Source organism: Polyodon spathula, chromosome 11 (assembly GCF_017654505.1).
Source record: "Polyodon spathula isolate WHYD16114869_AA chromosome 11, ASM1765450v1, whole genome shotgun sequence".
In the NCBI taxonomy this organism is placed as follows: domain Eukaryota; kingdom Metazoa; phylum Chordata; class Actinopteri; order Acipenseriformes; family Polyodontidae; genus Polyodon; species Polyodon spathula.
In genome coordinates this window covers 44,667,810-44,694,754 of record NC_054544.1, presented here as the reverse complement: position 1 = coordinate 44,694,754, position 26,945 = coordinate 44,667,810, and positions in this window count along the sequence as shown.

Genomic DNA, 26,945 nt, shown 5'->3' with positions numbered 1-26,945 from the left:
CGACTGCAGATCCTCTGCGTCTCACAGCACTGAACTGTGGTTTAGTTTCTCTGCCTTGATCTGAAATCAAAAAACTCTGGGCCTCTGGTTTGATATGAACTCATCCCTTTGAAGACAGCTAGACGCAATTATGCTTAATATCCCCTCGTCTTCTGTGTATGACCCAAGAGATCTCTTCTTACTCATCAGGCTCAACTTTTATTTTCACGGTGGCCTTACTGTTCATTTCTAGCTCAGGTTTTTATCTCCCTTGAAATGGGGAGTTATCCTTTTGCAGCATCATTCTGGCTCACTCCCTTGTGTACAGTTGGATTAGGCAGCACAGCATGTGTCAGAGAGAAATGAAAATAAAAAGAGGAACCATACCGTGAGGCAAATTACATGAAGGAGTGATGAACCATCACACAGGACCTGTCTGAAGAAAGAGCTTTGATGATTTGAGTCTCACATGACCTGGAGGAATGGCATTCCCGAGGGGAATAGGAAACAGGAGTTGTTCAAGCACTGTGGAATCTGAGCTGCGCTTGATCCTGAATCAGCTCTGCCAAACAAAGGAGGGTTTATTATCATCACAAGCAGTGGTATTAAAGTCTGGGCTGAAGGCCAGTGCAACCCAACACGTCCATTCCACTGAAACTGCACTTTTCTTAACTAAACAATTTAACATTTTACTTTCTTTTCTTTTCCTCACTTCCTACATGACCAGCTGTACCTAGTGACAGTTGACATTTTAACACAGGTTATTGTCCAATATGTGCAAAATCTGCAAAAACATGGAACACGTTACTCAGAGGTTTAACTAAAACTAATTTTAACATTGAAGACATTCAGAAAACAACATTTCTTTTAGCATTTCTCAATTTCAAGTTTTTTATTTGTGTATAATTTGCGTGGTTACTGTAAAAATTATTTGTAAAGCGCTAGGCACTTCAGCAATGAAAACATGCTCGGTGACCCTTGTTGATTAATGGTATACTGAAGTCCAATTCTTTACTATATAGTTGAAACCGTACTATGTTAGAAATTACTCAATGCAGTAATATTTTTTTTTCAGTACTATATACATTATTGTATATAGTACTGAAAAAATTACTGATAATATCTTCTTTGCACTCTTTCTAGAGCAGCAATATCTTTTTTATAGCGAGGTGACCAGAACTGCACACAATATTCAAGATGAGGTCTTACTAGTGCATTGTACAGTTTCAACATTACTTCCCTTGATTTAAATTCAACACTTTTCACAATGTATCCGAGCATCTTGTTAGCCTTTTTTATAGCTTCCCCACATTGTCTAGATGAAGACATTTCTGAGTCAACAAAAACTCCTAGGTCTTTTTCATAGATTCCTTCTCCAATTTCAGTATCTTCCATATGATATTTATAATGTACATTTTTATTTCCTGCGTGCAGTACCTTACACTTTTCTCTATTAAATGTCATTTGCCATGTGTCTGCCCAGTTCTGAATCTTGTCTAGATCATTTTGAATGACCTTTGCTGCTGCAGCAGTGTTTTCTTTCAAAACTTCACAATCTATACAATAAATAGAAGTGCACAACAGGTACGATTTGTGGAATTATTGTGTGAGCAGTAATCACTTGAACCAGTGACCTAGCATACCTCATGCTAGACACTTACAGAAGGCACCATGAAAAAGATGCAGGCTAGCCTTCTGCTGTGGTTATAGAGTATTTTGTCTCATCTACTTGACAGGGGTCAGAATCTATAGCAGCAGTCTACCACACAACAGTCATGTGGCTTTGAATTGGTTAAGATTGGACATTTTTTTAAATGAAAAGTGAGTGTGACTCATTTTCAACCTTCTGAATTTCTGCAGCAAGGTAGCTTTAGAAATGACTGCTAGCGGTGGAGTGTGCAAGTATAACTAGGTATTGTAAGAGCTATTGAGCAGATTTCATTGGTGATCCGAGTAAGCAGAAAAATTTTGCTCTGAGCTGCTCAGTTACTTAACGCACCCAGTTATGCAAAACACACATAATAGGATAATAAACAGGTAAGGAATTACATTTTCTGAAAATATTGCTGGAATATTGTTTTCTTTTAATGTATGAACAGGGATTTTAAACTCTTTGAAGCAATTATTCCTCCTTATCTTTGCAGTGAGAGACTGAGTGACATCTACACAATGATAAATGTCTCTTGTTGCTTTACTTCATTAATAACTCACATTCAAAGCCTACACACTGACAAACCAAATTGTTATGCTTCTTCATCTATGATATGTGGGCTTTTTGTATCCTTACATCATATTAGCAATTCAAGTATGGTATTTATTATCCACTGTGGATTCTGAGGATAAACCAAAAGTCATAATTGCATGAAGTCTGAGAAAGAAAGAAATGGAATGCCAAATTTGGGTTCAGGGGTATATAGCAGTCCCAAAAGGCTGAAACTACATTGAATATTTTGTATATAATGTATAGGTTGAAACTGAATCAAAATTATTTAAAATGGTAAGACTTTTAAAAACATGGCTGTATTCTAAAACACTTCTCCGATAAATATGGAAATGTACAATAGTTATCATGTCAAAATCTTGTGTAGGTCTTGCCCTTTTAAAACATGCTTCAACACAAATGCTGTGACTCCCATCAAGTAACCATGACTACACAGTGTTCAGTATCACTGTACAACCTTTGATAGTTTGATATAACCATTTGAAGGTATCTCTGTCATCTGAATAAAACACAGGTCAACGTTTGCCCTTCAATAAAAGATAAAAATCAGATAAAATCCTTACCATGCTGTTAAAAGTAGGATTGATTTAAATTTGAATGGCTATATCTTGTAAGAACTTGAAATGTACCTTTACAAAATGTTATTAATTGAACTACCTATAATCAGATTAGTTTCTTTTAGACTGCACATTTATCAGTTTTACCCTGACTTTTACCTCCTGACATAAGAAACAGATGTTACCAAGCTCCAAAACACTGCAGCCTTGGATGTCTTTATGCATTCATCTAGCATCTCACCAGCAGGGGTCGCTGATGAGGTGAACTATTCCTTGTTTGTCTTTGACCCTAATGCCACAAGAGCGCAACATTCCTCCTAATATGACTTACCCCGCACTCCACTCCACTCCACTGTCAACCACTGGGGACCCCCTCAATTGCAGTTTCATGTTTCCTGTCCTGTAAGTGTCATCACTATTCATACACAGCAAACATCAGCCTTCTTATTTTTAGGCACTATTTTCATCACGCCAATTCAAACACAATTCACCACCGAAGATTAAGGAGAACATTTCATAAATATAGTCTTGAAAACCACTTATACTTCTCAGGTTATTATCCTGGTCAAAAACACATTTTTTGCACCAATATACTGTATATATAATAAATTGGATTTCAATCAGTGTCAACATTGTGGCAACCAATCACAACGCTTGCTTTACACATACAGCCAAGTATATGTCTTGCTGCACGGGACATGGTATCCTTAATCGAATCAAGGTCTGTGATGCAAAACCCCAAATCATCACTACACCTCGTTGCTCATTTCAGTTTCACAGTACATTGACAGAGACTCTTGTCTTTGACTTATGGATCCTATGAGGGAAGCAATTCTTACAAGTCTCTCTTAAATGTATTATTGTTCATTTTTTATTTGGAACTAATTTTAAAATATGTGTTGTTATTGAAAGTTACATCATTGAAAGTTAATGATGCACTTCATAAAGTATTAACAGTACATTTAGACAACATGATTTAATATCTGAAACCTCTGAGTGTAACTTATGTATATTTCTGTTAGAAATGCTGTTGTTTTATACTATCTATACACATACACTGTCTGGCCAATTTATTAGGACCTGTACCTAATATTGGGTTGGGCCATTGTTGCCCTGGTCACAGCCTTGACACTATGCGGTAGACTCTTCAACGTGCTGGACGGTGTCTTGAGATCCATCCGGTCATTAATATTATCCCTCTGTCCGTTATTAACTGTCTTGGTGACCACTTTCCCTTTGCTTTGCCATTGCTGAAGCCCAAGACCTTGCAGCAGCAGTCTAACCAACATGACTGCCCTTGCTACTATGGCACCTGCTTGACGTACACCCACTATCATGCCTCTTTCAAATACTGTTACATCTTTACCCACTTCTGGTATACTGCTGCCACAGTGTCCTAGTGCTGCAGGGTTCACATGTCCCGTCACATAATCAACTCAGTTGTATCTCAAATTCATACTGTAATTCCGATTACATTTAGCAGTTTTGCCAATACATGGAATGACATTATCAAAAAATAAGCAGAGGAACTCAGGACGTTTCCCCATTTAGGGGAAAAGAAAAAGACAAAAAAAGACAATAACTATGCCTTTCTTCTAAGAGGCACATGATCAATAGTCAATCTCTGCCTTCTGTTATCTCCCATGTTCTTCAAAGCTCACTGGCTTTGTAATAGATCTTTATTGCCAACCAGGCTGTTACTTATTTATAAGCAAACACAATCTAATGTGTTTTGTTTCCCTAAGGGGGCTTTCTGCTAGTAAGATTAATGAATTTTTGCAGGTACTAATTACTGTAATCAATACATGAACTGCACAAAAACATTGCCAGCGGAGATTGCTAATCAGCTTGATTAGAATTGCAGTTTTTTGCTCAAGCATGCAGACAGACATTTGAAGGACAGTGATATTTTATCTATTAAGGTCACTGTTATCATGTCCTATGGAAGAAATATTCAGAAATCCAACTGTTACTGTGTGGTGGAGAATGCAGCCGCTCAGCGTTTTGTTTTTATAAATCACTGAAGAAATAGAGCTCTTTTTTTTTTTTTTTTTTTTTTTACTATATTGAATGGTGAATTGAAATATGTATTAATGTAATGAAATAACCCAGGTGACCTTTTGTTGTTGTTATTTTTAAGTATGCATTATAGTTAGCATGTTCCTTATATAAACTTATATAAGTCCGGCTCAGAGAGAGAGGCTAGAGGAAGAGCTTGTTTCACAGGAAAACCTGTAAAAACATTATTGCTTGAATAATATTATTTTTCTGTTTAGTATTTAGTATCTGTAAATAGTTGAAATTTAAGTTCCTCTGTTAGCCAATAAAGTTTTTGTTTTACATCACTCCTGACTTTTGTTCATTTATTAAAATGCGCAAGCAGCGCATTCCATTTCACTCGCATTTTTTTGTGTAAAAAGAGTGAGGGAAAAAAATGGACAACTGGATCTGGGGGAACCAGGACACAGCCCAAATTAAGCGGGATGGCAGGCTGGAGGAGCTCCTCAGTGGCCTTGAGGAGCAAGGATGCTGACTTGCATGTGGTGAGTATGGGTACATGGTGGTATGCTGCCCGCTCCAAGAGGAAGAGGAGGAGCTACCGGCTCAGAAAAGGGGGGGGGGGGGCAGGAGCATCCAGCAGCCAGAAGGGGGAGCAGGAGTGTCCACAGCCCAATAGGGGGTGAGGCCAAGGGGAAGCCCGCATGTCCAGATTCCAAGAAAGGAAAGCACCAGTCTCCAGTGAATGAGGGAGAGCCGCACCAGTCTCCAGTGACCGAGGGAGAGCTACATCAGTCTCCAGAGAGAGGAGATTACCTGCTGCTCCCGTCTCCACCATTAGAGGGAGACCACCTGCTGCTCCCGCCTCCACCGCTAGAGGGAGACCACCTGCTGCTCCCGCCTCCACCGCAAGAGGGAGACCACCTGCTGCTCCTGCCTCCAGCGCTAGAGGGAGACCATCTGCTGTTTCCGCCTCCACCGCTAAAGGGAGACCATCTGCTGCTCCAGTCTCCACTGCTAGAGGGAGATCACCTGCTGCTCCCGCCTCCAGCGCTAGAGGGAGACCACCTGCTGCTCCAGTCTCCAGTGCAAGAGGGAGACGACCTGCTGTTCCAGTCTCCACTGCAAGAGGGAGACGACCTGTTCCTCCAATCGCCTCCTAAGGATCAACTTCTGTACAAGCCTGCACCGCCTAGGGCTGCCGAGCCTGCACCGCCTAGGGCTGCCGAGGCTGCAACGTCAAGGGATGCCACAACTGCAACACCTAGGGCTGCTAAGCCTGTATCGCTTGGGTAGGCCAGTTTGCCATTGCCTGGGGAAGCCAGTTTGCCATTGCCTGAGGAAGCCAGTTTGCCATCGCCTGGGGAGACCAGCTCGCCGTCACCTGGGGAGACCAGGTCACCGTCGCCTGAGGAGACCAGCTCGCCGTCACCTGGGAATGCCTGCTCACCGTCGCCTGGGGAGACCAGCACGCCGTCACCTTGGGAGACCTGCTCGCCATTGCCTAGGTATGCTTGTTCGCTTTGCCCGAGGAGGCCTGAGGGTGATTTGTTGCTGACCCCTGGGGATTTGTTGTGGCCTCTGGTGGAGTGGCCACATCACTGTCCATCTTTCTGCTGTCGGCGCCGCCTCTGGCAGTATGTACACTGCCAAGGTTGCCCTGGCTCGAAGAGTCAGCCTTGGCACTGTCAGCACGTCTGCTGACAGCTTAGCCATTGTCAGCATTGCCGCATAGCTGAGTATCATCAGCTTAACAACAGAAGTTCACTTCATGTCTGCGGATAATAAAGGTAACATATATAAAGAAAATAACAAAAGACCTAAAGTGTAGCCCTGTGGAACACTGCAGACAATGCTGATTTCACCTCACGAGCAGAAACAAACTGAAACTTATCGGAAAGATAAGATCTGAACCAAGATAGGACACTCCCTGAGACAATCCCACTGAGCTTTGAAGATGATTTAATAAGATGGAGTGGTCCACACTATCAAAAGCAGCACTTAAGCATCCTTGCACAGCAAGCACCTTACAAATCTAAACTGTTTCAATAATTTAATCTTCATCGAACAGACAAGCCCCTGATGGCTTTATAGCTGCTTCTCTTATTCTGTTTGTGTTATTTTTATTTTTTAAAGAATTTTAAATTGCAATATACAAATTGGGATTAACCACCTCACCAGCAATTAAATAATACATGTTACAACTTTACATATTGCCGTTGTACAACATATAAAGTGTTTCATATAGTTTTTTTGTTTTTTTAAATAATTAACAATTTGTGTAAAAACAACTTCCCCTACATTTTATTTTCATCGTCCCGCTTTAAATCTGCCTTAATTTCAATCTAATTGCATCCATTATTAACCAAATTAGCTCTCTGTGCTTCACTTAAAACTTTCAAAATCCCATAAAATAGAGTTCTCGTTTATTTTCCACATTAGGATTAGGGTTAGGGTTAGGGTTAGGGTTGTTGCTTTTCATTTTTTAACACAACAACTTTGTCCTTGTTGCATTCCAGTAAAATATTCTAGTGTTTCGTACTGGTCGCAGCCATTAAAAGGGCACTGTTTTATTTTCACAAAACAATTCCAGGCCACCAGTGTTCTCACAGGTTAATATCACATTGCTGTTAAGCAGTTACAGCTCTCGTCTACTTTCATCCTGTTCTCCAGAGCTTTATTCATGTGCTATCATTCATGCAGGGCTGCTTTCACAGACTCCAATCAGCCCTAAACTAACATTTTCTACATTCTTCTTTCCCCCCAGATTTACCACATGCCCTGATGTCTTAAGACTCAATTTCCTAATTACAAGCATAATCACCCCACCCCCTCACATAAATACATAATCAAGTGTTACTTTAATAAATTACTATCTTTTTTTTCAACTGATTTACAATGTTTTGGTTACTAAATAACCATTTATACAAACATAAACTCAATCTTTTTCAACACAACTGTCTACACGTAACTAAAGCTATCTAATGGCAAAAGTCACAATGTCACGCTCATTCCCAGTGTTGAGCCTCACAGTAATTTAGAAACTGCAAACCAAATGTTTCAACTCCCCATCCTTACCTCTTTTTATTTTTAGCATCAGCAAAACAAACCTTTTCTTACTTTTTTAGAGGAAGGACATACAACTGTTCAAAATGCAAATTGCTGTGTGATGGCTTTTCAAGCTCATGTGCAGAGTAATGTCAAACTCAATCAGAAATTCTGCATTACTTGGTTTCTTATGTTGTTTCTTTGTTTTGTTTTATCTCAGAAGGCACAAAGCACAATGGGTACGGTTTATTTATTAAGCTCTTCTTCACTTTTAGTCTCCATTTCAGTCAGGATTATTCCCTTGCAATTTAAAAGTGCTAAGAAATTGTTCATATTGAGAAAGTAATTTAGTTCCATTTATTAGAATTTACTTTATTGGTTTCTCTTTGATACCAGTAGGAATACTTTAGGCTTAGTGCTAGAACTGTTTCAGTCACAATCACTTAAGAGAATTCCCTTGCTGGGAACGAGCTATGCGAATTAGGAATGTGGATGGCAACTGAGGTGGTATTATTATTATTATTATTATTATTATTATTATTATTATTATTATTATTATTATTATTATTATTATGTGTCTACACTGTATAGTCTTATATATCCTTAAACTGACCAGTATAATAAAAAAAAGTAATATTTGAAAATAATATGACGTTTTATTATTTAAATTTTTTGAGGTCAAAAGTTAAGCACCAACTAAGTTCTTATTCGAAGAAGATTATCAAATCTCTATCTATCTATCTATCTATATATATATATATATATATATATATATATATATATATATATATATATATATATATATAGATAGATAGATAGATAGATAGATAGATAATTCCATCTCAGGTTTTTTGATGACATATAAATTAGGGGTGTACTGGCTTTCGAAGGAAATAAGTTATGTTGGATGTACATTATTTCTTATATTATCATTATTAATATTATCATACTAATACACTGCTGTGCAAAAGTCTTAGACATGTTGCATTTTTCTACTCTGTTGCATTATGAGCATCAACAATTTACTCAAAGCCTCCACTAGTGTTTTCAACTATTATAACAACCTTGCATAAAAAATTAAAAATATTGAGTGAAATAGCTTGCATCACTCGATTTTGAAAGTGTGGTATTCGAAGCATAATCAACAAGTACAGAGAAACATCATTGTAATTGACAAACCCAGCACTGGAAGACCCAAAAAGCTGTCTAACAAGGATGAGCAATACTTGAAGTTAATATCCTTAAAGAATAGAAAGAAGACAAGCGTTGAATTGACAACAGAACTGACAGAAGACACAGGTGTCATTGTCCACCAAATCAACAGTGCAAAGGTCACTCTTGAAATCAGGACTTAAAGGATGTATTGCAGTAAGAAAAATCTCTGTTAAGAAAGGGGAACAAGACTAAAAGGCTAAAATATGAACAAGAACACGGAAATTGGACTATGGAACAATGGTCAAAGGTGCTTTGGACTGTTGATGGATGGACAACGACACCTGTGCCTTCTGCCAGTTCTGTTGTCAACAAAGATGAATTAACAAACTTGAAGTAATCACAGGGTCTTACAGAAGCATTTATGAAGTCTGCTTAGCTTTCACTGGCTAAATCTTTGGCAGGCCGCTACACCAACAGCCTAATCTTTCACTACAGAGCTCCCAAGGGATCAGCAAACACATATCCAACCTTTTATTACACCTGTTGTATATAATTCTAAAATTGTCTGATGCAGAAACACCAGACAATTTAGAATTATTTTCCAATTGAAAAGAGATACATTGGCACTCAATTTAGAATATAAACTAATATATACTAGAAGATTCTAAATAACATACAGAACAATACAGTACAACACAATAATTAAACAGTTTACTTCAAAAAAAGAAGTGCATGACTTTCCACAACTACATTCAGCGAAATGACAACTGTATTCCTATTTCGTCAACTTGTTGTCATATCAGCCTTGGAGTTTAAAGGCAGAGTCCCCATTGCCTGCAATGCTGTTATGATCTTGTATATCACTGTGACAGAAATATAATGAGTTCTGGTGATAAATCTTCCTCCCGACCTGTGAGGGCGCTAAAGAATGGGAGTAGAAGTATCTGGAAGGGCTGGCCTGACAATTTGTTTGTGGGTCAGCCTGGAAAGAAGCGAGTCTCTGTTGTAAGACCGTATTGACCTGAAAGGTAAATGAGGGGCAGCTGCAAGTAATAAGGCAGCTGCATCCATTTACCTAGATGTCATGCGGGATTACATATTGGGGCCAGGGTAACGCTGATCTTTTCCTTTGTTTGGGTTAAAGTTAGGAGAGAAGGACTGAGAGAGGAGCTCTCAGAGAGTATTTGTGAAGAGTGTTATACGTGTTGTGTGTTATTTTCTGTCTGTCTGTAATTGTCTGTCTTTGTTGCACTAACAGACAGTTAATGCACACCTCCGGAGCTGTCGAAAGGAAAGCACTATCCGGAGCACCACTGTACTGAGCACCTGCACGTTTTCGATCACCCAGGACTGGTGACCGTGCCATTGTTTTCATTATCCCTGTGCTTTACACACTGTTGTGTATTGCCGGGGATTTGTTATTTGACGGTCGCCAGACCTGCAAAAAGAGCAATAAAGCACTGTAACAGGGAGAGATCTGTGCTGACTCTGCTGGCGTGTTCACGGGCTGCAGGAGGAGGGCGGCAGTCGTCCAACAACCGCCTGTGAGTCATGGCAGTGACACGGGGAGGTGGGAAAGTGGGTGTGTGGACTTTCCCCCTCTTTGAATGGCTGAGAGGCGCGTCTTGGGAGATTGTTAGCCCTATAAATTAACGCTCTGTTGTTTCCTCAGCTCTGCCCTTCTAAACGCGTAGAGTGCGCAGAAACGCTGGTCCACGACCGAACGGAATGGAACGGAGGTTCAGAGCGAGACAGTGAGGGAGGGGAACCCTTGGGCAGATCCCTGAATAAGGATAGCCGAGCAGGCTAGGTAGCCGGCAGAGTAGGACGGTGATCCAGGTCGCACAGGCAGCGGCGACCGGGATATTGCTGCAGCGCAGCACCTTTTCTTTGTAGTTTTGTTACTGTTTTATTTTTCCTGTTTCTTTGTGCCTTCGATTTTTGTAGTATTGATTTGAAGCACCTGCGAGTGCGCTTGAACTGTTTACCCTTGCTTGGTATTCCCGTGGTTCTGTTTACCATAGTTGGTAAGCAGACCACGGACCAACAGCGCCCTCTGAGGGCTAAAGAAACCCAATGCGCCCCTGAAATAAAACTGGGCACCTGTGTGGTGTTTTCAATTACACCTGTCTGTCTCCTGGTCAGTGAATTACTCACACCCCTTCCACAAGCACTTAATCACTGAATCACCATTGTCTGTTCATCACTCCTGCACCGCATCACCGCTACACCTATTCCCCTTACCAGCCACTTTGCCACAATCACTCAGACAGATTTGGTTAGCAGTAAATTAAAAAAATAAACCTTTTTATTTCCAAGATAGCTGTAAAGGTCATAGAGTTACCTTACACTCACTGCAACTAATTCACCAACAAAAATGTGACCACTTCATTGGGCTAATGGCTGAGAAAAAGACAGCTTTGAAATGAAGATTTGGTCTCGGTTGATCTTTCATGCACACAGCATGCAGTCAGAGGAAATCTGCTCGAGATACCAGGAGCAGCTTTGAAACTCTCTTCAATATTCACCCCCCCCCCCCTTTCCTCTTGTCTGAGTTCTGCAGAAGAAGGTAATGTGAAACGCATTGCAAGAAGTGGTGGGAATTCAAATGAATTAAAAACCTACATTTCGGTAAGATTAGTATCATTATCACTATCCCTTTAAAGTCATGCTAACCCTGGCTTTAAATATTATCTCTACATTAGCCCCCAACAAAGATGCAACCGGAATACCAAGTTGGCGCTGGGCCTGGTATTCCAAGATTATTTTCTTGCAGAAAAATCTGAATATGGTAAAATTGCAAAAAAAAATAAAATAAATAAATATATACTATTTTCATTTTACTTAATGTAAGACAATCTAAAAACCCAACCTTAAGTCTGTATCTGAGTTGGATGCCAGCTAAACATATCTCAGTGGCATCCCCTGCAGTTCAGGGAGGGGGTTACTTAAATGAAAGCTCAAAGAAATGAATTTGCATGTGTCATATATAAATGTATTTTTTTACAGACTTTGAACACATTTGCAAATGGTTTATTAAAATGCAAATGTGTTTATCCTGGAGCCTTTCTCAAACACCCTGACTAAAAAGAATAAGGAAAATGAGAAAGCAATTGAGCACAATACAATAGAATGGGAGGGAAGGAAACTCAGAAAGAGCTCAATTTAATTTGAAACATTGCTCTATTTCCTTGTCCATGCACCCATCCCTTCACCCTCTCCTGTCATCAACCAACTACTTTCTCCTATTGACAGACATGTTTTTAGCTTTTGACCCAGAAGACACTGCTGATAGGAAATAGAAGTAAGGTATAACAACTGAAAACTTTATTTGTCCTAATTTAGTACCAGACATCGTGTTTTAAAATCAAAGTGCATTTTTCATATAATGTGTTTCTTTTGTAAATTGTACATTTGAGACCGATGTAGCTCACGGAACTGCAAAACAGGCAAATTATTTTGTTATTTTGTTGTCATATTAAGTAAGTGTGAGGCTCAGGTGGGGTCCTAATCTGCTGCACAGGAAGGAAATTAACTTTTAGTGTGGCAGGTTTAAAGGGCTTAATCTAAGCCCAGTGATAATAAAGTGAAAACAAGTTGCAGATCCTCACTGGCGATTCCACAGGGAGCGTAACACTGGCTTGGATGCTTATAAGGGTTAGACTGCTTCTCCTCACTGTGCTGCAGCCTAACCCTAACCCTGGTGAGCTGCTGCTGGCCTTTGTCCTCCTGAGACCGGTACAGTAGCTCGTCAGCATCTGATATGGAGTTCCTGGGTGTAAAGAGGCCATTGGTTTTGGGTTCAGAGGATACCCACTGTCCTTCTGTTCTCTTTCAAGTTCTTTCAAACTCCAGTGAGAAGGTTGTTGATGAGAGTTAAGGCATAGGCCATGAAATCTTTAATTAGTAAGGCCTTGCAGCCTGGCTTTGTAAAGTACACAGGCACAGCTGGTGTATAGAGGGCATTGGGGCACTGCCCAACAGTTTTAATTCAATAAATAATGCTTTAAGTAATTTACTATTTTGTCCTGACCACGGGCAGCAACAGAGGTTATTGTATCGTTACCTACTTTATATAGTATTGTTACGGGATCGCTGCTGCTGCTGCATATGAGCATTGGGGCGGCTTCCCCTCATGCACAGCAGCGATTTCCTTATCATTTTGTTAAAGCAAAGGTACTCAATGGGGCGAATCCACTGCTGCCCCTGTAGCACATTCACAGCAGTGGTTTCTGGGCTCTGTATTGAACGACAATGCACATGTTCAGTGCCTAACGGAGCCTGTTATTTCTCGCTCAAGCGCAAGGTTTCGTGAGTATATCAGTTGTTACCTAGGAAACCGAGTATACAGTCTCAGAAGGCAATGGTTGTTGAAGGATAACAAGCAAAAAAAAAAATGTCAGAGATTAATAGTGTTGAGAAATTATTGACAAATGAATTCCTAGGAATGAGTTTAGAGGAGAAGCTAAAACTGAAAAGATCAGTCTGATCTGACACTTCAGCAATCTGCAAATGGCAGGGGTAAGGAGCATGTTCGGAAGCTTTCAAAGCCATGGTACGAGAAAAAGAAGTGGCTGTGTGATAGCACTACCAGAAATTCTTTGTTCTGCTTCCCTTGTGTACTGTTTGGAGGGGATATTGCCTGGACAAAAATGGAGTGAGTGACTTGAAACATCTTTCCAAAAGGAATAAAAAACACAAATCATGTAAATCTCATTTGGATAGTTTGATTAAATTTGCCATGTTAGGGAGTGTAAATATAGTTACACAATTAAACGACAGCTACCGTGTAGGAATAAAAAAAAATACAGAAGTTTTTAAAAACAGATACATCCTGTCCAAGCTGATTGGTTGTGTGTGGTTTTGTGGTGCTTTTGAACTGGCATTACATGGACTCAATGAAACCGAATCATCTTTGAACCCAGGAGTGTTTCGTGGTCTGGTGGATTTTGTGTCAAATATAGATAATGCAATAGAGGAGCATTTAAAATGGCAACTGTGTTTAAAGGCATATCTAAAACAGTGCAAAACGAACTGTTGGACTGTATGCTTGAAGTGACCAGTGAGTTAATTGTGCAGCAGTTAAGAAGCACTGAATTTGTTGCTATACAAGCTGGCGTTACCACTGATCTGTCAACAAAGTGCCAGTCAGTGCTGGTGTACCGAATATTGATGGAAGCGGCAGAGTCGTGGAAGGATTTTATAGTTTTAGTCAGCTACACAGTTCCTGTGCAGACTCAATTGCCAATGCAGTGCTTGAACAACTGTATCCATCGCTGGACAGAGGAAAGCTGCAAACAGAACTCTACGTCACTTATGAGAAACCATCATTTCGTTTGGCTAGTGAGGCTGTGGCACTCTTCAGTTTATTTACTGAAAACAACCTGCAGGCAGCGGCACAAATAAGGGGGGTTCAAGAGGTGTAATGAACCTAGGCTCAGGCCCAAAAAACATAAAGCCAATTTAGTTTACAATAGAGTTTCTATTAAAATAGATATCCTAGAGATAGCATATAGCACTTACGAATTTAAAAAAAAATGATTTTTAGATCGTCTCTGGTTAATAGGTGTTCTGCCCACGTCATTTTTTTCCTACCCGTATTCCTGTAGAGACACGCTTCAACTGAGAGACTGCTATGATTGGATACAAACTCAGAGGCTGCGGCTGCTGTGATTGGGCGCACAGTTTTGAAGCAGGGAGAGGAAAAGCGAGAGACGGCATTTAACACTTTTACATCAGAGTGTAATATGTTGGATTGTTAAGGTGATACTGTATATTATTTATTCTCTTTTATATTAGTTTTGTATTCTTAAAACGATTAACATGAATACAATTAAACAAAGATCTTTTTCCACAGTACACACGTTGCCTCAGTCACCTCGTCAGGATCATGCCATTTTATTTTTATTTTTTAAATGTATTATTATTATTATTATTTATTATTATTATTATTATTATTATTATTATTATTATTATGGTTGCAAGGGGGCCAATAATATAATAACGTTGTGCAAAACGTGCAACGTCCGACTGTGGTGCTGTATATATATATATATATATATATATATATATATATATATATATATATATATATATATATATATATATATATATCTAGATAGCCCAGTCTCAAACAGGGAAAGAGTTTGTCCCTTTCGCATGTACACTTTATGTGAAATATATTTCCCAAGGGGGCGGTAACGTAGACTGAATGAGGATACGACTGGATATATATGCACTCCTGAGGGAACCGTGAAACACTTAACTGCTGACTCCACACAGACGACTCCACACAGTACGATTTAAAAAAAAAAAAATGTATTTAAGAGAACAGAATGGATGAGAATAAACGTACATGTTGAGTTTTATTGAATGTAATCTGAGTGGTCTAGTCCCAAAAGATCGCCTCATTCGAGGGCATTATTATATTAATCAACGACCGATTCAGTTAACTGTTGACAAGAAAAGCAACACGGGTGAACGCGGTTTCCAGAGCTCCTGTTATTAAAGTACAGTACATCACAAGCCAAAGATGAACAAGTGTTTCTTATCAGCAGAGCCATTTACTGGATGTAATGATACCGTGTTCTTTTTCATTTCTTGTCTTTGGGATACATTTGAAAATCGTCACTTACAAAAAATATTTGTAATTAGAATAAATGTAATGCTAGCATCTTGTTACCAAAACAGATGCGTTGCTTGCAACTGTAATACAACTGAATGGACTGTTTATTATGGGCTTTCAAAATAGTTAGTAAATCGTTGAAAAAGTGGTACATATTGGAAATCGCATAGGGCTAGGATGACGCAAAAGCAGTTTCACCGTGCTGAAAATTTGAATACACAGTTTCTTTTGTTTTTTCTTAATTATGTCTGCCTTGTTTACGCACAGAGAAAGTAGACATCATCAAAACAATTATTTTGGAAATTGTATGTAATATCGATATTTAACGTGGGCGTTTTGCCCCTCCAACTATTGAAACTGTCCTGAGTAGTGTTTTCTATTCTAAGCGTGTCATTAATTGATGTTGCCATGCTCTAATACAGTAATGTCGTGCATAAATAAGTTCTATATGTCTAGAGGGTTATACACGGCCCAGTATCCTCACAAGTTAGTATTTAAGCATGCATTACCATAGAACAATATTAATTAACCACTGTTAACTTCTTATACCAAAATAATAACTTGCAGTTCTGGCTAAATTTTTAATGATTAAAGCTTTGAATTTTATACTTGCAAAAGTGTCCTCTTTCATACGAAACAAACCACAGAAAATGTAAATTTTATTATTTTATTACACAAAACAGATCTCTAGATAATATTTCAAACAGAAACATACATTTAACTAATATAGGCAACTTTCTCTAGAGTGAAAAGTATATTTACCATTGAAGAAATACAGGAGGTTGAAAAGACTGGGTTGCAACAACTCAGATCTAAACTCAGTCAATGAAGAATTCCACTTGCGTAGCAAAAATCCCAGTGGTTAGCTAAAAGTTTCGAATCCGTTCCAGGTTCAGAGTCTTTGAAGAAGGAAGTTGTGTTCTCTTTGAACCAAAGTTATTGAATATCCCACGTTGATCTTCACTTGAAGTTTTGAATAACATCGCTCCTTATTGTAAGGTATCGTGAATAAATATAATAATTGTCCAGCTTACGCTACCCAACAAAGTTACCTCGGCTGACAATATTAAATTAAACACAATTTTACCCTTTCAGTTTTCAGAGCTTTAAAAGTTTCCTTTAATAGTTCAAGTTTTCTTCCAACAGTTTTCAAAAAAATTGAGCAGAGTATTCACAGGAAATGGTGCTCAGTCCAATACGAATATTTTGATACCAGATTGAATATACACAACCAAATCTGTCCTCTCAATACACTGTTTCACCCTTTTAACTTAACTATAACATTTTAGGAAAACATTTTACTAACAGTCTATATTACAATACATGTATCTACTTAGTTTCATGTAAAAAGTTGTTTAATATTTCAAATCAGTGTTTTCAATATTTTCTCCATATAAACAGTCAAAAAACCCTAAAAATGCCAAGTTGCAGGTTTGTTTGTAATAGATTTTTCAAACTTTATTGATTAATAAGATCTTGCATCAATATCACGTGTTCTCATATAATTCTTAATTTCTCTTAAGAGAAATGCTTTAATCACAGAGTATGCTTGCCTTGCAATTCCATTGTTCCCTCTTCTTAGAACAGAACAGAACAGAACAGAGGAATTGAAAAAGGGGGGGGGGGGGATCAAACCACAGATACATTCCAACCATCTGTATTAGTAAAATGATAAATTACATTCAATTATTAATTTTCCCCACAGTAAACACAACTGTTATGCTTTATTCAACCATTGGTTATAGTTTTCAATCTGTAGGTTTTGAGAAAAAAAAAAAAAGTTTACAAAATATATTATGTAAGCTGGGGAAAAAAAAAAAAAAATAGCTATTTAATAAGTTACTGGGACATGCATTTTGATTTATAACATTTTTATAAGGAATATGGGTCGGTATGTAGTTAAAACTGAATCAGATTAAATAGGACATTATGCTCAGCACTGTCTAAAAAATACAAAGTTTTATTGGTATTTTTGCCCCAGTGGCAAAGAATTCCTGGTTATGCCAGTGATGTATGCACAACAAATCTCTGCAAACAATTGTAGACTAACTGGATTACACTGTAAACAGTTACAGTGCCTTGGAAAAGTCTTCACACCCTTGAACATCTTTTACATTCTGCTGCCTAAAAAATAAAATTCAAAATGCAGTAAAGTAGATCTTTGTTTCACTGATCTACATAACATCATCTACACTTTCAACGTGAAAGAACGATTATAGAAATATTCAAAAAGTAATTAAAAATAAAAAAACCAAAAAGTCTTGATTGCATAAGTCTTCACACCCTTTGTCATAGCAAACCCAAATTAGCTCAGGTACAACAAACTGCCTTAACGAGGCACATAATAAGTTAAATAGAGCCCAACTGTGTCCAATCACAGTAGTTCAACTGATTCGAATACTCCTGGATGAAGAATCAAGCTGTTTCTGTTGTATGGAGTGAATCTCAAGCAAATGGCAAAACATGCCAAACAAGGAGCTGCCAAAAGAACTCTGGGATAAAGTTATTGAAAGGTACAGATCGGGGGAAGGCTATAAAAAATGTTCAATGTCTTTGAATATCTCTTGGGGCACTGTCTGGTCCATCATTGTAAAGTGGAAACAGTTTGGCACCACCAAAACACTGCCTCGATCAGGTCGTCCCTCCAAAATCAGTAGCCATGGTTTAAGGAAACTGTTGAGAGGGTCACTGAGGCATAAGATTACATTAAAAGAACTGCAGAAGTCTCTGGCTGAGATTGTTGAAAAAATGCCATATGACTTAGGGGAAACACTTAGGGGACACTGCACGTATGTTGGAGAAGGTTTTGTGGTCTGATGAAATCAAAGTGGAACTTTTTGGTCTCAATGCTAAGCAATATGTGTGACGTAAACCAAACACGGCACATCACCCTGCTAACACCATCCCTACAGTAAAGCATGGTGGTGGCAGCATTATGTTTTGGGGATGCTTTGCAGCAGCAGGGACAGGGAGGCTTGATGGATGGTGCAAAATACAGGCAGATCCTGGAGGAAAACCTGTTCCAGTCTGCCAGAGACTTGGGACTAGGGAGAAGATTTACCTTTCAGTAGGGCAATGATCCTAAGCACAAAGCAAAAGCAACAATGAAGTGGTTCAGCAAGAAGAAAGTGAATGTCCTCAAGTGGCCTAGTCAAAGCCCAGACCTGAATCCTATAGAAAATCTGTGGCAAAACTTGAAGACTGAAGTCCACAGACGATCCCCAGCCAACTTGAAAGAGCTTGAGCTATTCTGCCAAGAAGAATAGGCAAAAACTGCACCATCCCGCTGTGCTAAGGTGGTAGACACTTATCAAAAATGACTCATCACTGTTATTGCTGCAAAAGGCGCTTGCACCAAGTATTTGCTCAAGGGGTGTGAAGACTTATGCAATCAAGACTTTTTTTTTTTTTTTTTTAATTACTTTTTGAATATTTCTATAATCGCTCTTTCACATTGAAAGTGTAGATGATGTTGTGTAGATCAGTGAAACAAACTCCTACTTTTGCATTTTGGATTGTATTTTTTAGGCAGTAGAATGTGAAAAATGTTCAAGGGTGTGAAGACTTTTCCAAGGCACTGTAGTTTGATAAAAAATTAAATCCAATATATCGGATCGCTGTCAGTATAATTCAGTAATGCTGTTTTGGATTTAGATAGTGCTTTTTTTTTTTTTTTTGGTCTAATCTTGTTGCCTCAGGGGCCCAAAATCACCTCTGAACCCCTCCATGGGAAACACTAGTAGCGCCCCTGCCTGCAGGACACATTTTCTGAGACTGTGACATTGTTGTGTATACTTATTACAACACCAATGACAACTGCAGACTCTGAGAGATTTTTCTCCACGCTGAAGATAATTAAAACATTCTTATGGAACACAATGTTGCAGGATCAGTAGTTACTGTATGCATGTAACCTTGAAAACATACTCTGGAAAACTGATCCTTCTTAAAGCATATATTTTTAGTTTTTAGATTATCGCCCCTCCTGTTTTAAAATTCACCGCTACTGAAAGTACGCGCCTTGGCTCTGTGACGTTCAAATCGAAATCAAGAAAGCTAAACTGATAACCCTGGAAAGATCAGATGTAGAATTACGCTGTAAAAAACAAAAAAAAAAAAAAAAAACAGTTGTTTTTACGGTAAAAAAGCAGGCAGCTGTGTTGCCAGTAATATACCGTATAAAAACAGTATCATAATACTTCATATTTTTATATACATTAAGGTACTTTTTTAGAGATTCCAAAACCATATATTTACAGTAAAATACCATAAAAACAAACGACTAGTAGAGTTTAGCAAATTAACTATTAATAAAAAAAAGTTAATATGATTTACGGACATTCCTGTTCTTACAGCAGCACTACCAGCATTGAACTCAGCAGAGAATGGAGATACAGAGGGGTAGCCAACTCTGACCTACCACAAGATGGTGACCACATAAAACATGAACAAAACACATAAAATGGTGAGGGAACACAAAACACATGTACATTTACATATAATTGTGCAACCGCACAGCACATTTAATACACAATAACACAAATAACACTGTTAAAACACTACTATTTTCAATCAGCCCTGCAATGGATTTAGTTTTAACGTAATTAGATGTAATATCTACGGTATTTAACCATCAACGCTACCCACGTTTTTCTTTTAAAGAAATGTGGTCTGTTAAAACAATGTAAAATATCTGTTTTTAGTTTTTGAATGTAAAAAACTGTTTTTTTTTTGAGGAAATGTTCTGTAGAAATAAACATATTTTCTTGTTTTTAGCATGAAGGTCATTTGCTGTTAAATTGAAGGTAAATTGTCATTTTATAAGAGAAGGCAATTTACCTTCACTGTTTACCACAATGTTACTGTTGAATTTCTGGAAATTTGTTACATTGTACAGCACAAAGGTTCAGTATATCTGATATTTTCTATCAGTGCTTCTGAGATTAGATTCATCCTTACATTCATTTTAACAGTTTTTTTGTTTTGTTTTTTTCCTACAGAAGGAGTAACACAGTGTATGGTCTCGCAACTAAATCAACAGACTTTTTATGTCTTTGAATATTATTTGTGTTATCTGGACACTACCATAAATAATAATAATAATAATAATAATAATAATAATAATAATAATAATAATAATAATAATAATAATAATAATAATAAAAGTTACAGGCTTTTCTGCATGTTTTGAAACAATACATTTACAGAATCAAAAAATATAAATGTATGATCGCCCTAAAAATGTAAGGCTCAATCTATCAGAGAAAAACGTGGGTTTGGAACTCAAAGGTGCCTGTGCAAGCAACAGTCTTTTCCTTTGTTCTCTTACTAGTAGCAGCACAAAAGGAAATGCAAACTGGAAGTGACAACAAATTAATAGAGCAGATCAAAATGCACAAGAAACCCTGTTTAATATTAACTGTCAAGGGAATGCTGCATTTTATTGCCAAATAAGGAGCAGTTCTGTAAATATGTAGCTTAATGTAGGAAAGTGGTTCTGATAAAATGAAGCATGTGCATGACATTTATTTGACAACCTCATTCTATTTGCCTCATTTTTATAACATGTTTTTTACTGTGTTTAACACAGCATTTGTTTTTAGCTTTATTAGGGGAGTGCTAGCTTCATTTGTTCAGATATCTTCTCTCACCTCTACTAGCATCTTCAGAACATCCAGATAACCAGATAAATTTGCAGCTTACATTATGGGATCTCATTATAATCCAAGAGTATTGGCCAGAGTAAAACCTAGCAGGACCATTACTAACAATAGGTTTCAAACAAATATTGCAAACAGTGATCCTGATACAGCTCCAAGATGCAGGGCTGGTACAGATATCATACCATGGCACTTCAACAAGTAAACAGCAGTGTGTACTGGTTCAGATGATGCACGACATCTTCAGTGAAAGTATAGAGAAAACAAGCTTCTGATGGGCTGTGATTGTGACAAAAGTTACTTCTGTCTACTGTTACTAATGTTACAAGTTAAATAAATGACTGTATTAAGCCTCGCCCCTTTAGATTGTTCAAGACAGGCTGTGACAGTTTGAAAGAGCTCAGTCTGAAAGAGCAAGAGCATAAAACTGTGGAGTTGTTAAAGAACACTGTACTATAACAAGTCTTGTTAGGTTAAGGTAATGTGTAACATCTTTGTTGTATGAAACCGGAAAATGTGCTGGACCATGTGTAGTCCATAGGCAGTAAAATACATTTGACATAAATGGTGATAACCCCCATCCTGTGCGTGAAGCTTGAGTCAAGTAGCTATTTGGCATAAAATACAGAGATTAAGGCACGTATTTCTTTCCTTTTTGATATGTATATGTTTGTTGCAGATTAATAATGTAATGTAAACTCAATCGTGCATAAGAAGGCTGTAATAATTCGATCAAGGGTTTCTGGAGACAAATGCAACACCTCAGTGCCTAAGACTGTAAAAAAATGAAGTTTATAGGAAAATTATTGTTCACCATGTATACCAAGCATCAAATGAGACTTATCACTATTGTAACACATTTATTTTCGAAACGAAAAAGGTATATAAATGATGGACATTGACAAAATGTTTTTGGTTTCTTTTTAATCACTCAATCATTCATCCTTGACCATGACATGCTTGAGTGACTGTGACTGACCACATGCACTTAATCACCTAATTAGTGAGACAGTTGATTGGACACTGGATGTGGAGTAATTGCAAGCTTGAATAAAAGCAATAAAGAAAATCACAGAAAAAAAATAGAACAACAATATGCCACGTCTGTCAAGAGAGCAGCACCTTCGTGCAATCGGCATGTTGGAGGCTGGACTAGGGCAACGTATTGTGGCTCGCTGTCTTGGGTGCTCACAAAGCCAGCAATTTCAAACCTGACGAGACGGTATAACCAGACACACTCTGTCAATGACAGGCCACGAACTGGGAGACGAAGAGTCACAACACCTGCCCAAAATCGACCGATGACTTCACAGCATCTTCGTGATGTCAATTGTTAATCAGCACAATAAAAAGTCACCGCACCTGCTCTAAAACAGAGTTGGTCATTTTTAGATCACATCTAGTGAATTTTAATCAAATGTAAGTGATACGTTTCTTCTGATGCTCAAATATAAGTGATACGTTTCTTTTGATGCTCAGCTATAAGTGATACGTTTCTTTTGATTCTAAGTATAGTATATAGTAGACAAGTTCAAATAAACAATACCATACAAGAGTTATTAAAGAAGTAATTCAACAAGTTAATCAAGGGTATAAAACAGGTCATTTATTAATACAATTGTTGAAAGATATTTGATGATCCAAGAGTGATCATAGATTTGAAGATAATACAGTTTATAAGATCATAGTTACATCATAGTTAATATAATAAACAGAATCAAATGTTGAAATATATTATAAATACAAGAACACAAACACAGCCAATTTGTCATGGGTTAACTGTTTCTTGTAATTAATGGTAACAATAGTTAACTTTTCTTTGCATAATGTTTGAAATTAGCATTTGCAAAATATGTAGGTATTCTCTGGTCTATATGATATTCTAATAAAATACACATTTTTAGTGTGATCTGCATTAGAAAATGATATGCTCCCAAAAATAAGTAGGCATTGTATAACAATGGTAAAATTATTAGTTTTAAAACCTGCTAAACCTAGCTAAAGGGACTTTAATAGCATGCTGTGAATCCTGCTGTTTTATATCTTTGACCATAAACTTTGTCGTACTGATAGCTCTCATTTTGAATGTACAGCTGTAGCGGGGGATGGATGTTACTGACTTACTCGTTATAACTTATATAGACAGAAAGTTGTCTCTTTAAGGTTATTGATGTTGTAGGAGTTGCTTTGACTGTGGTACTGTGACACAACAAACTTCAGCCACAATTTGATAACTCCATAGATGATGTGTACTGATGGCTTAAGTTAAGAACTGACATGAAAGCTGTGATATCCTGGGGAAATAATTATTGACAGAATCAATTTACATAACAGTCTGAAAGTTCTTATTAATGTTCTATAAATTTAAAATGTAATTTCAACATGGTAGAAACCCTGGCAGCTGTTTTGGGTAGACACATGGTTTCCATTACATGAGAGTAAATATTAAAAACTTCATGCTGATTTGAACTCGCCAAGATAAGCAACAACTAAGAAGTAGCTTTACAGTAAAAGAATGTGATCTATCTACATCTCCATCCATTCACATTTCTTTCCATCTGTTGATGTAGATATCCTTTTGCCTGGTGTTGATGGCTGAAGTGTAATGCTGGCTCCAGGGATCAGCTTATTTTGCCTCCCCAGCGCATCACTACACACAACAGCTGCGATGCTGGCTCCAGGGATCAACCACAGTGCAGTCTCCCCAGCGCATCAGCATTGCAACTGTCTGGATTGAGCTAAATAGGGTACATCTCTGGGGTCTTCAATTGGGCAGCTTCTGTCCTCTGTGTTTTGTCAACTAGCCCATGATACCTCAAGAGGGCTCAGCAGTGACTGGCATCCCAGCATCACCCTCCTCAGCCCCCCACTAAACTCAGCCCAGCTTACTTACCTGTACATCAGCGTTGCTTTCATTCTATTGTGCTTGAGATCCCCATCCAGAATCTTTCCATCTCAACCACAGCCAGTTGCTGCTAGTTGAGCATACCAAAGTTTCTTCCTCCCATACGCCTCATCCACAGCATCCTCCCAAGGTAAATGTTAACTCTACCAGATGAACAAGGCGTGCTGATCCAGACCACAAGACAATGTCTTGTCGAAGGTTAGTGGTGGAAATCTCAGGTGGAAAAATAAGCTGTTGACCAACATCTGCCAGCATCTTCCAGTCTCTAGCAGCTTCCAGTTGACCTGGGCGAGGCTTGGTTTTAACACATTTTCTTGGTGGTTGCTCTTCTGGATGGAGGAATATTGTCTTTTGTGTGTAATGCTTTGTATGTAACTGGTGACAACTTATTGGTCAGGTTACGTTTGTCTTCCAATGCTAAGGTCAAATATCGCAGCACCTGGTCATGGCGCCAAGTAAACAGTCCTTGGCTAAGACCCATCTTACATCCTGTCAATGTGCCTTAATGTTGCAGGTGATGAACACAAAGGACATGAGGGATCCTAACCCACTCAGAGGTTTAGGTTCTGTGGTGATGGGAGAACATCATATGTTGATCTGACGAGGAAACTGATCCTGCTCTGTTCCACTGTCCCTAGGTCTTGCCAGCTGATCTTGCATTGTTCCAAAATTTCCCATCTCATCAATTCTCCCTGCTTGGCCTGGGAAATGGTCTTTACACACCTGATCCTCTCCTCCTGCTTTTGCACCTCATTGACTACCAGCTTCCTCCGTTGAGCTGGGGTTGCCTTGTGCCATGTAGGAGGAGCTGAACTGAGACCAAGACCCCCTCTTCCATGCTGAACTTGCCCCATAATATAACCGATTCGAAGGGCAGCCTTAGCATCTTCCACAGCTTTCTTTTCCACCCATTTTCTTCCAGTTTTCAACACAGGTGCTGCCTCCCTTACGCATTTGTCACATGAATCTCATGTCATTTCCAGTCAGATTTTGGCTCATTTAAACTCCTTGGTTAGAGCAGAGATTGGTAGCTGTAGTATTCCTTTACCATAAAGTCCCACTCTACTGAGACAGTGTGGAACTCCCAACCATTTCCTGATGTATGAACTGATTAAAGCTTCCAGCTTCTCAACTGTTGTCAAGGAAACCTCATACACGGTCATTGACCACAGCAGTCTTGGCAGTAGACCAAACTGAAAGCACCAGAGTTGCAGTTTGCCTGGTAAAGCACTGCTGTCTATACTCTTCAACCCTTCCACTGCCTATTGTTTAACTTCTTCCACACAGACTTTGTCCTTTAGATCCCCATCGTACCATCTCCCTAGACTTTTCACTGGCTTCTTGGACACTGTTGGTATTGCCTCACCATTAATGTAGAACCTTTTATCTACTACAACTGAATCAAAACTGTGCCTGATGTTCAATTGTGTTTCATTACAAATTCCAGACGCTGTACAATCATTTCAGTCTTGAACTCGTGGATATACTGTAGGTGTACCATTAAACATGTGGTCTAGTTATCATAGTGTGGTTGTTTTTAAGAAGAGATTACATTATCTAGCTATAATCACAAATACAATGTTGGATACTGTTTATTAAATTAAATACTTTATATACTCTGAATGTATAATATTTATATTTTGTATCTGTTTATTTTTATATTATGTTTTGAAGTGTTACAGCTTGTGAATTTATAGAAAAAAAGTATTTCCTGATGTCATATACACCTGTTACAGCTGATCATATTAATATTTTCTGTAATTAGCAGTGCACAACTGAACAAGGGTGTCACAAAAACATTGCCTTCTGGTTATTAAATAATGATCATGGTGGTGGTAACCAACATTTATATCATACCACTGCCGAAATATGAAAAACCATATTAACAATGCCATATCTGGTATATAACTCTGGCATACAGAAGCCTTGCTCCTGTAAATAGTGGGTGTGTGGAAATGGAAGGTTGGCATCTGGCGTCATTAAATCTGTCCCTGCCAGCAATCACAGTTGTGGCCACTCCCCAATTGGGTAATTGAGTGCTAATTGGGGAGTGGCCACATGTATAAAAGGAAGGAGAAAGCCTTTGTCTGGTGGAGGGCGTTTGGAATGCTGGAGTAAAAAATGGACAGCCTACAGCCTAGTATTGTTAAAGCCTTTCATTTTGGCCCTTGTGCCTGTTTATGTGTGTGTTTTTGTCTACTAAAAATGCACAACACTTGAACTGCAACTTTTCTTGTCTCTGAGTCTCATTCCTGACGCCATCCTGCCACAAACTCCAAGGAAATGATCATGCGCATGATCCAGAGTGTTTATGAATGAAATAGTGTGTGTTTGAATATGCATACGTATGCTTTAGAAGGAAATACTTGTGCACACACACGAATGATAAATATAGGCCCAGCATATTTACCATTGGACAGTCTCATATTTACCCTTTGGGGCCGTCTCTGAGCAAGTCTGAGCAAGGTGGCGTTTTGAGGCCAGTATAAAGTTAGATGTTAGATGTCTTCCCTTGCAAATCTTACAAAGTATTATTTCAGGGGTAGAAATCAACAGTGCACATCCCTAATGGCTATTTTTATACTGGCCTCATTACACCTTGAACAAGCTTGATCAATACTGGTATATGGATGTTCACATATCATAAACCTTTATCCTCTCATTGTATAGTGAATATTTAGTTTGAAAGGTCTTTTCAGTCAATCAGAAAGGTATACAAGTTTACCCAATGAAAATTGGGTTCAAACAGACTGGTTTCATCTAGTCTAGCCCATTTCTCACAATTGTGCCAGTGTCA